At 49.3% G+C, this 15,742-nt stretch overlaps 1 protein-coding gene across 2 annotated transcripts in view; it reads right to left on the bottom strand.

The window, feature by feature from the left end:
• Positions 1 to 10,785, bottom strand: part of EPB41L1 (erythrocyte membrane protein band 4.1 like 1) — a 106,454-nt gene extending 95,669 nt beyond the window's left edge. For both annotated transcript variants that reach the window (XM_062589049.1, XM_062589053.1), the window contains exon 1: positions 10,640 to 10,785. The gene's annotated coding sequence lies outside the window, so the exon portion shown is untranslated. The remainder of the gene's footprint in view (positions 1 to 10,639) is intronic.
• Between the last annotated feature and the right edge of the window lie 4,957 nt (positions 10,786 to 15,742).

Raw genomic sequence — 15,742 nt, 5'->3', positions numbered from 1 at the left:
AGCCCTTGGAATATCACTGTTAGGGAAGCACTTCTCTGGTTATTAATAATTACTGCAAAATATCCATCAGACCTGCTAAACACAATGATGCCTCAAAAGTTCAGCTGTGGTTTTATTATTCCTGACTTTCAACACAAGGTGAGCATGCACATATGTGCATCCAACCCTCTGGCCCCCTCACATCCATGCACATACAGACACATTCACCCATGCTTGTGCAGTCTCAGCTCTGCCTTTCCCATCAGGAGGCACTGCAAGAGGCAAGGGTAGAACCCTGCCTTTGAGACAGCTCCCAGCTTTCCTAGGCCAGCAGAGGAGCTAAGTACACCCCAAACCTTCAATTACATTGAACCCAATAGCACAGAAAGAGAGGTGTGCAGAAAGCTCTTTATCTGGGCCCAAGTTGGGCAGGGGAGACTGAGCCCAGCCTTCCACATTGCATGCCTGTGTGTTTTGGGGAGGAGGTTATTTTGGAAATCCCCACTTGAGCTGCTGCTAGCATTGATGCTCTGCGATAACAGCCCTTCATGACTCTCGCTTGTTTATGCAGGGTATGAAAAGGCCTTTTGTGCAGTTCTGGGGGCCAGCTGCCAGTTGGGAGCAGTGAGGCACTACTCATCTCCTCATCCTTGGTGAATGCGCACTCTTGGCAAGGCACAGGGCAGTTCACTCCTGGAGCCAGGCAGCCCAGGGCTGAGAAGGGATAGCAGAAATAGCCAGCCCTGCACAAGGAGGGGTACAACTCCCTGTGTTGCCCTTCTAGGTGCTTTCTGCCTTTCATGCTTTTTGGATAATGTGAAGATACTGGTCAGCTCGGAGCTGCTTCACCTCCAGGAGCTCCAGGCAAATGTTTATGTTCAAGAAAACATTTCTAGCTCTTGGTACCCATGCAGTGCCCCAAACTGTGCCATTTCCTCCAGGCTGTTTGAGTGGGACATCTTATCACACTAATTTCCCTCAAAGCTCAAAGATGTCCCTGGGACTGAGGTGTCATCAGAGATACTCGATCAATCCCTCATTGTCCCCTCTATGTATTTTGAAGCTTTGAAATCTTGGGAAGCTGAGCAGGCCTCCCACAGTCTTCATCCTCTGCTTCCCATGTAACAGGACCAAGTACCATAATGTTGTCTATGCTTGCCTATCTTGATGTGAAGTTTGTTACTAGGTTATGTCCACCATGGAGAACTGAGAATATAAGGGGCAGGAAATGCATCTTCTTAATTAACTAGGAGAAATTTATGATCCACGTAATGGTTACAACATATCTCATCTTGACACCTTGCAGGGGTGGTAGTGCAAATAACTGTGGTATCTCTGGGAGACAGAGAGGAGGGAATATCTGTCCATTTTACAGGCAGGCAAACTGAGACCTGGAGTGGGATTAGTGTGTAGCAGAGCTCAAAGGGAATGCAAAGTAAGAAAGCATTTTCACTACCGGCATCTCAGCAGACCACAGGGGGTTATGAGGTCCCCCAATGAGTCAGTGATGGGGTCAGGAGCCACCAGCAAAGACAGAAACAACATTGGCAACCAGAGCAAACCACACCTATTACTCCTTTTTGTGTGAATTATGAGGGTAATGAGGAAGGGCCAGGCAGGTTCTGCTGTCAGCTGCAGCCCCTGCCCTCTGTGCATGTCCTACCCTATGTAGGCCAGAGAGCTGCAGGTTTCTCTCCTTCGTTAATTAGGCTTTTTTCATGAAGTAGCTAGATGTGATCCTGGAGACCCTGGAGAGCATCAGTCCCATTTAGGACTAGGTTCCCTGTTCAGGAACCTAGCAAGTCTGTGGTTCTGTCCTAGACCTCACTCACCACACTGCGGGCATGGGGCATCCTGTGTCATTCTGCCCTGAGGCTGTTAGGAAAGTATCTGTTCTCATGAGGGAAGCCCCTGGCATAGGTCTGACATGCTCTGATTAAAGGAAAGGCTCTGACAGCTCAATTAACTGCCAGCTTGAGAATGGTAGGGATTGAATAAAATCAGTCTGACACTAGCCTGCCCCACAGATAGCTACAGCTGAGACCCACCTAGCAGAAACACTTGGCACCAAAGAAAGAGAAAGCAGGCAAAGATGAAGAATAAGGCATAAACTGGGGAGTGGACACATTTGTGTTTGCTTCCTTAACCCAATCCCTATGCTGCTAAAAATCTCGCACCCAGAAGGTTAGACCCATGTGAGAGTACCTGCTGCTAACACCTGTCCTAAAGAAGCATCTCGTTCCTCTCACATAGCTCCCATATCCCTTGGCTGCCCTAGTTAGATGGATGCTCCTTAACACTGGACTTGACTCTGTCCTAAATTGCTCTGCTTTGGGGAGCCACAGAGGAGAGTGCAATGTTAATTACTGCATTGCAGCAGGAGTGCTGACTCAGGGGATTGGACCAGCAGAAAATGCTATTTCTGCTCAAGAAATTGACTTTGTGGTGCTTAATATCTAATGCTTCCCAAGCTATTACTTATCAATGTAAACATTTTGAGACTGTATGAATTTTTCTATTAAGAATCCCAGGCATAAAGGGGACACCAAAAAACAAAAAGCCATCTCTTCTGGATCTCAGATGAGCAGTTATAGCCACCAAAGTCCCAAATCTCAGAGCCAGGTGATCTTGTGAAAATTTCAGCTTCTAACATTTCTGGATACAGAAAAAAACCCAGAAAATATGACACCTAAAGGCTGAAAAATCAGGAAACAAATCAAGAGGACTCACAGGGTCAAGAATGAGCTAAGGACCTGTACAGATGGAAAAGGCACCGAATCAGATGGGACTATTATAATCACCTGGCTATCTGAACCTCCTTTTTTTGAACAGTATCTTAGCCACAATTTGAGTACCTTCCATTTCCAGCCACCTGATCTTGCTACACATGTGTCTGCTTAAAACACGCTCTATTATGCACAAGCCTCTCCCCATGCCAGTTCCTACGGCCCCCACTAGCACCCCTGGCCTTTCTCATGGAGAGACCCACCAGGCTGAAGTACTTTAATCTCCCACTGCCAGGCAGTTTTTTCTTTCCTAACTGCACTTGCTGCCATCTTCTGAACATCTTTGAACTTCATATATAATGTCAGAAACTACTGTGATTTTAAGAAACATTTGTGACTCAAGTTTCATTCAGGATGGCCACAGAGAGAATGATGCTTCCTTTACCAAAGATTCCTATGAGTCTCTGCTCCAGACTTGGGCTGAAGTTAGCTAAGAGTTGGGCACAAGCTTCTTCCCTGGTGCTGCAGAGGAACAGGGAAGTTTTTCTAGGGATGTGGGTCACAAGGAGCAGAGGCTTCTCTCCACTATCTTCAAAGCAATTAGCATACCCCATAGTTACTGTCAGTATTTTCCTGGGATGTTTTCTGACATCTCTGAATTAAGGATTCATGAAAACTTGCCGCTCGGACTGCCACTCAATCTTACCAGCTTTCTTGTGAGAGCTATTCTGCAACAAATTGCCAGGGACAATCAAGAAGGATTTAGTCCTGGGATCAGCACATGGGGAGGGCTGAGCAGCTTTCAAAACCTCTGCTGAAGCCACATTTGGTCCTAAACAGTCTGGACTGAAGTCTGGGTATCAGCTTATGGGCTTGGGTGCAGCATTCGTATAATTCCCATCTACCTCCAAAGATCCCAGTGTACATGCCATAAATTAACCCAGAGACTTTGCATTGATTAGCAGCTCAAACCTTGGAGCTCAGTGCTCAAAGTGTAGTGGGAGGGTCCCATCTTCCCTGAATAAAGAGGGCCAGATTTCCCACATTTCTCCAATAACCACAATCACACTGCTGGTCATCAACAGGTGGTAGGCATTGGAAAACCCTGGGTAGAGCACTGTGGAGGTCTTTGAGGAGAACGGCAGTGCAATCTGCATCAGCATCCAGAAACCTGTTGGCAAAGGAAGCCTTTTTACCAGCAAGCACTTCAGCAGGCCTCCTGAGCTTTCTGCTTGTTTGATCCCCATGGAGAAGACTCAAGATTCATCCTGTTTTCCAGGAGAGGCACTAAGCTGCTTACAGCCCTTGTGCTGTGAAGGTTGCCATAGCAGAGTGAGATTACGTAGATAAGATTAGATTAGATAGAGCCCAAGTTTCTTTTGGGGAGAAGGAGAGGATGTATTTCTAATTAATCTGCTCCCATCATGGCTGCTCCAGCAGTATCTCCACAAGGTACCACCTGATCCTCTTCAGCCTGGACCTGAAGCGCAGAGCACATGGTGGGCAGGGCAGATTTTGCCAGGTCCTGGTCACAGGCAGCAGGAACATAGGCAGGAGCAAATGTGCATAGGGAAGAGAGAAGATACTAAGATACGTGCTTTCCCTTTGAGTGATGCCAGCTCCTCCATACTGACTTCTGGGGACCCTGGAAGATCTGCCTGTCATTGTGCTTTGCCTTCTCTCTGGCAGGACTGGCAGCAGACAGTCTCTCCTCAGCACATCACTATCCCCCCCAGGGGTGACTGCATGTGCACACACATGCTCCTGAAGAGGCAGAAGTCAGAGCCCATATGCTTGCTTCACACTGCGTAAAGGGCCAGAGGATGAAGAGAGACCTTGTTGCTGCAGCTGTGTGGTCAACACCACCAGCACAGAGCCCTGGACCCCTGTGCATTCTGCTAAACACATGGCATACTTGTATCATCATATATGTAGATGACATATGTTTAGACTGTTGGTCCTAGAGGTCAGGCCACTCTCCCTGGAAAAAGACACTTGGCTCACTGGTGCTGGGTGGCATGGCAGATCCTTTCTTTGCCCTTAGACAGGCTGCTCAGCAGGCTGGGCTTATCCTGTACTATGGAAGCAGGGCCATCAGTTAGAGTGTCTCCCCCTGCCACTTCACACTGGGCAGGCCCAAGCCAAGCCAGCTGACAGAACCCACTTGCCTGGCTGTCTGGTTGGGGCTAGCAGCCGGTGAGGCCATCTCTCGCACTGTTCTTTATTTGGCAGATACAGACAGCACAGAGGGTTTGTGCTGGCAGCACTAAAAGCCTGTCAAAATGACAGTAAAAAGCACAAGACATTGAGCACTAGCCTGTCTCTGGCCTGTGGTGGAGAGAGGCACCTCAGGTGATGCACAATAGCAGTAGAGAAGTGGTCCATGGATACTGGAGCAAGTCTTGAAAGGTGGAGAGCACACAAGAGGCCATGGGCTGGTAGAAAAAGATCTGCACAGGAGAAATCAGGCACAAACACAGCTAAGGAAAGTGCAATGCCTCTGTCCCCGGTAAGGGTGTGATAAGCAGTCTCCGCACAGACTGCAGCCTGTTTTGGCCCACCACAAACTAGAGGAAGCCCAGAAGAGTGGGTATGTAGGAGAGAGATTCTCCAAAGCAAGGGAGGGCTCCTGCATCCCATTCTTCAGGCCTGCCTGGCCCCATGCAGCACTCTCTACAGCCAGCTTTCCTACTGTCCTGGCTGCTACCAGTGCCCGTGGGCAGCAGGAAAGCCTTGGCCCATTGCACAGGGGTAAGTGTTCTGCCCAGAGAACAGGACTCCCTACCAAGCAGCTAATTGTCTTTTCCTTTCCACTAAGAAAGCTATTGTCTTCTTATTCCTGGGGCCACCTTCTCTTGATTTTCACAGCCAAGTTCTGCTTTCCTATATTGGAAGGAGACCATGAATTTCCATGAAGACTCAGGGAGAAAGCTGGGCCATTGATGCTATTTTAGGAAGTCGCTTAGTGCCAGAAGCCAGAACCCTCTGCAGCCTCACTAAACAGGGAAGCCACCGCTTCTGTCTCGTACTTTTCCTCTTCTGTCACTCAGGGCTGGCTCCCCAATGGTCCAACCTCTCTGATTGCCAAGGATGAGCCAGCCTGGGGGGCTTCTCTGAACTGAGACCCAGCATAACCCAGTTGGCCTGAAAGCTTCCCACTATGGTGCACTTTACCCTATGAAATGGCTGGGAAATGCATGGAGAGGACAGTCCATCCCCATCGGACATGGTGGTCAGTAGCATCTGGCAGTCTGAGAGAAGTTAATAAGAAAAGCCTGAGAAAATACTGCTAGATTACAGCCGACTCTTCCACTGGAGGATTAGCAGCTAATGCCCCAGTGAGGCTTGTGGCTCTTGTACCCACTGATGCCTTTGGGTGTGGGAGGGCAGTGTGTGGACTGGACCAGAGCCTGCATACAACTGAGGCAATGAGAGAAACCAGGGCTGAGGAATCAAATTCTGTTTTGTCCTGAATTTCTGCCTCCCTGGACTCTTATCACCCTCCATAGCAACTCCTAGTGTGAGCTTCTCCCTGCCATGCCACTAAGGGCACAGGAACCATGGGACAGGCTTGCACCAGGCAGCCTCTTCGTGGGGTTGCAGGGCTTCAAGTGCTCGTCTCCCTGCATTCCACAAAAGGACTGCAAAGGACTCCACAGCCAATTTGCTTGGCCCAGGTTTCTTACACGAAACAAGATCCTAGCCTTGTTATTTCTCATTACATATGAGATTACCAATTATATCTGGGGAAAAAAAGGGCTGTGCACAACCAACCCCTGCCAAGGGCATTCAGCACTCAACAGGAGCCTCTCACAGCCACATAAGATTGAGGCCCGTGCTTGCAGCTACAACAAGGCATTTTCTGATCCAGTTAGAAGGATACTTCATTGGTCACAAGCTCATTGCAAGTCTTTCTGTGCTCCAGGCCTGCACTTGCTGACTCTCCTGAGCCAACTCAGGGACATGGGAATATTTTCATGCATAGGGTCAGGGCTGAGGCTTAGTTCCCCACTGTACCCTCACAATTCTTGGACTGTTTCTCCTAACAGTCTCCAGAACCTGCAGCTCCCACATCCCACTGTTTTCCCATGTCATCCATCAGCAGTGGCAGAGGACCTGCCATTAGCAGAGGATTTGGGTGTACAGGGCTGTTCCCAAGTGGTTTTACTGGTGTCTAATAAGTCTTGAGTACATGCCACCACCTTTCTTGCAGAGGGATCACTCACATACTCTCTCTTCTACCCTGTTTTCAAGACATTTCTATGAACTTCATCCTACTGAGACCTCCAGCGCTCTGCCAGCTTTGACTGAAGCTGGATAACAGGATCAAAAGTCAAGAGGAGGGATCAGACTCATGGGGCAGCTTGTCCCATGTGCCAAATCTGCATAGCCTGGGATGTGTCTCCCAAGCCAGAGCATCCCACAGCACCTGCAATCTCTCTTGGCCCCCTACATCCCTGCCCTGTACAGAACCAAGGCCACTGTGGCCAGGTGTCCTCAGCATTTGCTGCACCTGCTGAGCTAGAGCAAAACCCTGCTTCCTGAGTGGAGATTGGCCTCAGCCGGGGGATTCCCATCACCAGCAGCACATTCGAGCAGATGTCAGAGACATGCTTTGGAAAGCTAATTCCCAGGGCTGGAAGGAAGGTGGAGGGTGGAAGGACTGGAGCCAAAGAGGTTTCATCCCATCAGGGGGTTCCCATCCAAAGCACACTTTTGGAAGGAGCAAAAAGGCTGATGCTACTGCGTTCATCCTTGGCATGGGGGAGGATAAGCAGAGGTGTGTGCAGGCAGGGCAAGGAGGTACAGGAGAAGCCTTTCTTGCTCCCTGGTCCTTCTTCAAATGCCTTTGGTGAGGGCCTGGTGACCACCAGTGCTGGCAGCAGTAACAGTGGCCCTGGACTAGGGTGCATGCTCCAGTTAGCTGGTTTGAAGGAGAGATGCAGATACTCAGCACTTGTCTGGATCCGGCCCTTTCTGATCTCTCTTCTCAGATGCTAGAGCTGGATAGCGAGCCTAGCCAAGATGTAAAGCTGCCATGGCACCCAGATGCTGTCAGGACCACCTGTCAGTGCTGGCAGGTGGCAACTGGATGCTTTTCAGCATGCTTTCTCTCTTTTTTCCACTGTGAGGAGGGCTGGGCATCCCCAGTGCCAATGGCCAGCCAGGTCCAGGGGGACCTAATCTATACGTTGGGTATGTCTCATGCAAAGCCAACAAGACCAGCAAGATCAGGCTAAACTTTGTGGCCTTTGCAAGTGGATAGAGCTAGCAGATTTTCTGCTGAAGATGATACAGGGCACTCACAAGGTAGTTTTGCTCTGAGGCTACAGACATATCTAGTGGTCACAGGTAGGCCCCCAAAGGGTATGTGGCCACAGTATGTGGGAGAGAGTATAGTGAATGAGAGATGCTTTGCAGAGCAGAGAACTGAACAGTACCCACATCTCAGGCTCTCCAGCGGATAGCTGGCAATCCCTATGCTCTTCTGTGGAGCTGTGCACAGAGAAGCCCTGCTTGTCTGAAGCAGCCAACACAGTCCTCTGTGAAGACAGTGTCTGGCTCTGTTCAGTCCATCCCTGATAATATCTGCTTGTGGGACACTATCAAGAACAAATCCTTACCAGGCCACTGCAACCACTCAGAAGTGCAAGAAAGTGCAAAAGCCTGGAATCTGTCACCTTCATCCCCAGAACCTCTGCAGTCCTCTAGGCCTTGCAGCATACAAGGCTCCCTGGGTCCATGCTGGGTACTGTGTCCTCAGATCAGTCTGATTGGTCAGTCAGTCCTAACATGCTGTCTAAAATTGAGGTTGTTAAGCATGAGAGCTGGGCCAGACAGAAGTGTCAACACAGAAATGTTAATGATTTCTGCTTTGCATAAACCAGCTGTTTTGGTTTGTGGGAGCACTGGGAAATCCATCCTGCCCCCTTAGCTTTGGAGCTCTCCCATGGTGGCTTGCACATAAAACCCATTCTCAGCCTTTGCCACTTTGTCCACCTGGGCATCAGAGGCACCAATACCAGCCCTTCATATGTGCCAGGGATGGCAGCCCAGGCACTTTTATGGGCAGCCACATCTGCTCGGTTGTAGGCACTGATCCTTCAAGCTGATAAATCACCCAGTGGCCAGGTGAGATTCGGAGAATTCAGGCTGCCACACTCTTCTACAGTACCACCTGGCTTTTTGCTTTCCCAGCCCATTTGTCAGCACTGGCTGGGCTTGCTCACCAGCTCCAAAAGCCCTGCAGACACATTAATTTATTTGGGAAGAAGAGAAAGGTTAATGGCTGGTGATACGGAAAGCAGACAGTAAGCTGTCTTGATTCAAGGACTGTGTTTTGCAGTGCTGTAAGGGCTGGAACAGGCTGGAAAGCTCTTTAGCCAGTGCTGCAAAACATGTTGGAAAATGCCTTGCAAAAGCTCTGCAGATCTCTCTGTGTTCCTGAAACACAAGCTCCCCGGCAGCAGCTCCAGCATCCCCACTGTGGAGCCATACATGCTCTGTCCGTGTTCCCTGCTGAGCCTTTGAGCTACACGTGCTAGATCTGAAATGTGTGCTGCCAGTGTCTATGAGCAAAAAAATCACACCCTGACACACACATCATGATGGCTTAGTAGCTCATATCGTACACAGCCACAAATCAGGAGGACTTGGGGATCAAGCGTAGGCTGGGATCCAGGGGCCCACCTAGACCTGATGCATAGGAATGGGCATGTACTGGTAAAAGCCCCTTGCAGACATCCTCAAAAATACCAATTAAAATATCAGACCTTCAATACAAATCCACCCTGGCACTGGACCAGACCTGCCTCCTGGTTCCTACAATGACAAAAGCCAGATGCATCAGAGGGACTGGCAAGACATCCACCCATCAGGCAGATGTGGGAGATCCTATCTCATGGGAGAATGAGTGCCAACTTCTAAAAGCTAGATAATCTCCAAAGGAAGAATTACCTTCAAAAACACAAATTAACATTAATTCTCGTTATCCATGTAAATATGTGGTCTCTTTTTCCTGCAGAATGTGCATGTTCTCTAGCTGCATGAGCTATCTGTTGCTGTAATTGCTGGGATAAATGTAAGATGATCATTTCTATTAGGGAAAGATTTTAGGACCACAGTTAACATCATGATTTCTTACTGAAAGCTGATAACAACGTTTCTCAGGTCAGCTTTACTCCATGACAAGACACTAAGCAGCAAACAGCTCCCTGCTGTCACATTTGCAGCCCAGGCCCTGCAGCTCAGGAGCAGAGCAAAGGAACTGAAATTAGCTGGAAAATGACTCTCAACCATCCTTGCTAAATTGCCATGAAAATTTAACAATCCAAGCACAAAACCTCTGCTTGTTTGTTCTCTCCATCATGGCAGAGAGAATGGAAATGAAGTGATATTTTAGCATACCTGTCAAAAAATAGTATGTGCCACCCTGAGTGAAGGAATGAGGCATTTTGCCATGCTGCTGTCCACCAAAGAGTAGCTCCAATTGCTCTGTTCATACTGTCTAAGTCTAGCTGGTGCTGATGGTTTGTGAAGGGCCAGGAGTGAAACACAAACAAGACTGCAAAATATTTTCCCCCTGTGGTAAAATGGAGGCACTGGTAATAACTGTGAACCTCTTTTTCTTTCAAATATATAAAGTTCTGGGCAAGACTACTGCTTTTTAGAGAGAGTAAGTGGTAATTCATGCACCCATTCTTTTCTCCCATTAGAAGGGAGCTGAAGTCCATAGCCATCAGGGAGCTCCCAGCTGCTGATTCCTTAGCACAAACTATCAGCGCACTGTGGCTGTCTCACACATTTTTCTGGTAAAGGGTTTAAGGCTTCCCTGAGTACATCAGCAAGCCAATCCTTTTCCCACCTGCACTGCTCCTGTAGCAGGGGAAGAGCAGAAATTTGATTTATAGCGCAACAAGGACTTAAGGACTTACCCTGAATTATGCAGACTCTGAGGTCCCAGTCACTCACAGAGGCCATTACAGTCATCCATCTCAATGACTGTTGAGAGGAGAAGGAAAGATCTTCCCCACATTGCAGATGGGAATGGAAGTGCAGAGAAAAATTTGTCCAAGAGACATGGTGACACAAAGCTCAGAAGTCAGCTGTACTAGGGAAGTTTCTTGTCTGCCAGGCTCTGCCACCCCTCAGTCATGTGAAGTTGTGATGCATGCGACAGCTCAGAGACGGAATCCAGGCCCTCAGCACAGTGCATCTAGCCAGCTGCCCATCCCCTTCCCCCTGCCCTGGTCATATGCTGGGATGGCACCATCCCATGAGCACAGCAGGGCACAGAGCCAGACATGTGCTGGGAGCACACATCCCTGGTAGATCCCTAGAGCAAGAACACCTGCGTGGGGCTCACCTAATGGATACAGCTACATGTTGGAGGGGCCAGGGCCCCACAACCCCTCCTGGTGCTGTCTCTCTTCCTGATGGCAAACAGCCAGGTAACTACGTGGCCATAAAATACTCAGCTGCTTCTGTATCCTGCTGTTAGACTGACCTTCTATATTTTCTAAGTAAATTCAAATCCTCTCCAAACTCTCTTCTGTGTCTTGCTGCTGGTGACTGTGGTTGGCTTGTCCTATAGGCCACGCTGATCCTGTGCCTATTGCCACCATCTGCTTCCAGTCACACCAGCACAGAGACATCTGCAAAGTGGGCATGGGTTCTACCTGGCATAGAAAGACGTTCACTAGAAACCAATCAGCCCAAGAGGACATCAAGGGGTTAAAGAAAATGTCACAGGGCTCCCTGTTTGCCAGGAGGAAAACTTCTGAAAGTTAACCGTTAACCAGCACCCAACAGGGAGAAAAAGAAATATCCTATGAGGCTGGAGGCCATTTGCACATTTGTGTGCCTGGTGCCAGGGAGATAATAAATCTTAATTAGGCTGGGCTGACTGTGAGATTACAAAGCAGACAGGCAGAGCTCCATGAGGCTGAGCACCCAAATGAGTCCCAAGAGAAGAGAGAGGAAGGTGGGGAGGGTGGGCAGCCATGTCCCCCTCCCAAAATCTGCTTGAGGATGTCACATGCCTCCTAGCCAAAACGACCCCAGAGGACATAGGCCTGGGGGCAGAACTGTGGCTTGGTCTCAGGGGCTTTCACAACTGGGCCCCTTCCTATCAGCAGAGAGGTAACCCACAGGGTGGGATTTCCTATCTCTCCATAGAAGAGGTTGGCAGTGAAGAGCAAGCAGCACCCCCAGAGCTGAGCCAGGCAATAAAGTAGGATACTCAGATCAGCACAGCATCCCACAGCCCTGCTGGGAGGGAGCTAAATGAGACCCCACTGCCCCCTGTATAGCCATAGACAGCATTCAAACCCCTTGCAGCTTCAAAATAGGCTGGGTATTAAACAAATTCACAAAACCACAGGGACCCATATCCCTGTAGTGCTTCCTTCTTGCAGCATTCCTAGAGGGATCGAGCACTGAGGTAGGAGCAGCTGGCCACAAGAGACCTGTGCGAGGGCTTGGATCAGGTTATCTCACTGCCAGAGGATGCAGCAGGGAGGTGTGATGGAGCTCCAGACAGAGATTTGTGAGATCTTTCCCCATGGGTAAGTGTGAGTGGCAGGGGAAGGGGGAGAGGAAAGGATTCATTAATCTTACCCACTTCCCTGGCGGGCCTCTCTGCACTTCACCTGTGAGCACCCAAAATCACCCCAGCAAATCCCTAAGCTTCCCTGTGCAAGAGGAGGGGGCACAGAGGCCATGGGGAAGGAGCTGGGGACCCCTGGCCAAAGGCCCCAAAGAGAATAGGGAAGGCAGAAGAGCCACCCTAGTGGGTCTGATGGCCCCTCACACAATGGGGTCTGGTTCGTGATGGATGCTTGCATGTGTTGATGTGGCAGAAGTGAATTAATGGTGGCATTACACCCCCAAAACACATGGTTTGTGGCTTCCTGGAGCTGGAAACCCAAAGTAGCCTGGAAACTATTCACCATGCAGGCCCTGGGCTGCTTCAGCACACTGCCAGCTCCATCTTATTAATGCAGGGCAGCTGCTTGCAAATCCATCAGCACTAAGGCAAAGAACACTCTGTGGTCTGCCCACCTTGACCATTTGTCTTGGCAGGAGGTTGTATGGGTACAGCATCAGGTATCATGGCAGGCAGTGAACCTGCTTGCGCTGCAGCACACCTGGAGCTCCAGAGCCACTTGGAGCAAGTCCAAATGGGAAAGGCATTCAGACAGTTGCAAGAAAGCTTGCAATGCTGCGTGACCTAACCAAGTACAGAAAGCCCTGGCCACCTTTAAATGCATGTATGTGTGTGTGCTAGGTGGGCATTTGTGTGTGCAAGCACAGGGATACACACATCTCAGCCTAAAAGCCTGGCTATGGAGAGGCTGGAGGAGGAAGAGACAAGGCACATTTTGCCTCTGCTTTGGTACAGGCTTGGTGGGGCTGAGCACATAGCTGAGCAGAGCAGAGAAGAGCTCAGCAATGCCTTCCTACGCTGTCATCACATCTCACGTGCGCTACGGAAACAGGCAAGGCAGGTGTTTCTGCAGGGTGGCTCCACCAAAGCCCTCACACTGAAGTGCTGCTGCTGGTAGAAAAATAGCCTCTGCAATGCTTAACTGAAAAGAAGAGGATGGCTCTAGGAGCACAGAGCCCTCTGAGTCTGGTGACATGCTCTCCAAGAAATACACAGACTGCTTCAGTCTGGACTATGCAACAGCGATGAAAAACACAAGAAATTTAAAGGCTGCAGACAAACCACAGCAGGGCACTCATCAGACCTGAGAAAATGCAGAAAAGGGCAGGTCAGCCCCAAAGAATCTCTGTCCTCATAGAATCACAGAATGGTAAAGTTGGAAGGGACCTCTAGAAATCATCTAGTCCAACCCTCAGCATAGCCCATACAGGGATTGAACTAGCAACCTCGGCATTAGCAGCACCACGCTCTAACCAACTGAGCTAAACACGTCAGCACCCAGCTGAGCAGCAGTGGGGTGGAGAAGGCCCTTCCTTGGGAAGGACTTGACCTTGTGAGATGCTGGTGGCTAATACCTGGGCCTGTGTGAGGCTGAGGACATACCTGAGCCAGAAATGCTACTTCAAAAGCAGCCAAGCTGGGGCTAGCTCTGCACATGCAGACTGATAGAAAGACTATCTGATTGCTACTGTTGCAAAGCAGTTCTTGCATGGATCTTGGTCCTCCAGGCAGCTGCTCCTTCTTACCACACTGGTCTCCTGTCTTTGACTCGCTCCATCATTGCGTTGCCTGAAATTGGCAGCAGAGTTTGCAGGTTAGCCCACAAGAAAAGATGGGCAGAGACAGCATAAATAGGCATGCCTTTGAATCCTCAGAAATGCAGCTTGCAAACTCAGTATATCTCATGGAAATAAGGGGCTAGGGAGTAGGGAGTATTTTTTTATCCCCTTGGGATGCCAACAGGAAGCACTCAGTCTGTCTCCAGGTGGGACTCACCATCACTTTCTGTCTGCATGCAGACTAGAGTGCTGTGTATACTGTAATCCATGCTTAGCACACATTAACCAGACACCTGGGGAGCACACTGCCATGAATACAGAGTGGGCTTGCTGGTGACAGCCAGTGCCGTCCACGTGACACTAATGAATGCAGGCCTGGGACAGGATGCAGTGCCCTGGCTCAGCTCTTGTCCTAGATGGAGTCAGGAAAGCAATTCAAATGGAAATTGCTTGTTGCTGAATCAAAAAAAAAAAGTGCAGGAAGGAATGAGAATAAAGAGGGAGACTAGAAAAAAGGAGTGCAGCTGGAAGGCTGGGGAAGAGAGATATGGAGTTGGAGGAGTACAGCAGAGGAGAAACGATGTAGGAGATGCAAAAGAGAGGGACAGAGAGATGGGCAAGGAGAGGAGAGTGTGGCAGAGGGGCAGAGAGGGGAGAACTGGAGATACAGTAGGGAAATGGAGCTGTTTTTCATGTTTAATGGTGCTGCTCACCAAAGCATCTCCCACTTCTTACTGCTGGGCAAAGACTTCCTCTCATGGCAAGTGGGCAGACAAATCCTCATCAGCTGGAGCTAAAGCCCCAGCTGCCTCCTCTTCCTCCAGTCCCCTGGGTGCTCAGCAATGTCCCTGTCTAGCCTTTCTCAGCCTGGCCCTGATTTATCATAGAATTCCCTGGGATACCTGGTGCATCAGGGTCCCCACCTGGGCTAGAACTGCTACCATGACCTGGTAGTTGTGGGAGCACTGGAGCAGGGGCATGCACTAGCACCGCTGTAGATGTGCAACAGCCTCAACAGGCAAATGGGTATTTGCATGCTTCTTTGGAGCAGCTAGATCCTAGATAGCCTTTGATACCTGACCATGTGGCTTAAGGAAAATCTCCCTGCAACCCTAATACTGACCCTAAATCTCCATAGTGTCTCCTCTGGACTTCTTCCTGCTTGTTACCTCCACTATAAGATGACCAACCCAAAATCCAATACAGTGCTCCTCTGGCTGAGGCTCTCCCCATGCCAAGCAGAACAATATGTTTGCCACCCCTGCCTTGTGAGGGACATTTTGCTTACACTGCCCAGGATACACTTGCCTTGCTCACAGAAGCAGATGACTGCAAATTTAGACCAACAATGACCCGCTAAAACTCCCTAAGGTGTCCTGCAGTACTGCTCTCCAGCCCATTAATCTCTACTTGGTATTTGTGCATCGCCGTTTTCTTACTTTGTTCTTGTCTTTACTGAATTGCATTTTATTGGCTCCAAGTCATTTTTCCAAGTGATTGAGATTTTTTTTGAATTCTCATCATGTCCTTCAAAGCAGTTGCAGCCCTTCTCTACCTGTTTTCATTTCAGCATTTTATAAGCATAATCAACCTGACCTCAATCTGAATGAAAATTTTGAACAGGACCTGACCCAAGGCAGACCCTCACAGACCTCACTTAGTATGTCTTCCCAGTCTGACAGCATCTGAGTGTTCCTGGCTCCCAGAATTCTTTAACCAGTTGTACATCCACCTCAGACACGTTTCAACTGCACTCTATCTCCTTAGCTTCCTGAAGAGCATGTCACATGGGACAGTACTAAAAACCTATG

Source organism: Rhea pennata, chromosome 16 (assembly GCF_028389875.1).
Source record: "Rhea pennata isolate bPtePen1 chromosome 16, bPtePen1.pri, whole genome shotgun sequence".
In the NCBI taxonomy this organism is placed as follows: domain Eukaryota; kingdom Metazoa; phylum Chordata; class Aves; order Rheiformes; family Rheidae; genus Rhea; species Rhea pennata.
Note: the sequence above shows the minus strand (reverse complement) of the source record. Positions and strands in the feature narration are given on the sequence as shown.